This window comes from Babylonia areolata, chromosome 4 (assembly GCF_041734735.1).
Source record: "Babylonia areolata isolate BAREFJ2019XMU chromosome 4, ASM4173473v1, whole genome shotgun sequence".
In the NCBI taxonomy this organism is placed as follows: domain Eukaryota; kingdom Metazoa; phylum Mollusca; class Gastropoda; order Neogastropoda; family Buccinidae; genus Babylonia; species Babylonia areolata.
In genome coordinates this window covers 54,285,325-54,285,855 of record NC_134879.1, presented here as the reverse complement: position 1 = coordinate 54,285,855, position 531 = coordinate 54,285,325, and the positions used below count along the sequence as shown (strand labels likewise).

General features: G+C 49.7%; 1 protein-coding gene across 3 annotated transcripts in view; it reads right to left on the bottom strand.

Annotated features, from left to right (window-relative positions):
• LOC143281745 (HHIP-like protein 1) overlaps positions 1–112 on the bottom strand; it is a 29,029-nt gene extending 28,917 nt beyond the window's left edge. For all 3 annotated transcript variants that reach the window (XM_076587021.1, XM_076587023.1, XM_076587022.1), the window contains exon 1: positions 1–112. This exon is cut by the window's left edge and continues 49 nt beyond it. The gene's annotated coding sequence lies outside the window, so the exon portion shown is untranslated.
• Positions 113–531: the final 419 nt, after the last annotated feature.

The following is a 531-nucleotide window of genomic DNA, read 5'->3' as shown; positions in this document are numbered from 1 at the left end:
TCAGTCAACCAACGCTCAGAGTCGAGCTCACCATACATGCATATCACCATCAAGAGTTTCCTGTGTACAGACACCGGCCGGGCCGGCGGAGAACGTGTATCGCACAGCAAGGACTGTTGTGTTCAAAGTGATAGGGGGGTGGTGATCGACGTATTCTACCTCCCTCTGCCCCCTCCCCCCCCACCGTCCTCCTTACCCCCCCCCCCCCCTCCCCCCCCCACACACACACACACTATCTCCTCTTGGTGGTTTCACATGGCATACCAACCGTACAGAGTAGGACAAATTCTAACGTGCGGCTGGTTCGGTTGAATGGATTTATATCCATATAGGCTATACACAGCGCCAAAGAAATACCCTCGCCCCTACCTTTTTTTTTCTTTAAAAAAAAAATCCTTTTTCTTCTTCTCCTTTTCGCCTGTTTTCATTCTGTGCATAATTATCTCTGTCTGTCTCTCTGTCTCTGTCTGTCTGTCTGTTTGTCTCTCTCTGTGTGTGAAAAGCAACACACACACACACACACACACACAC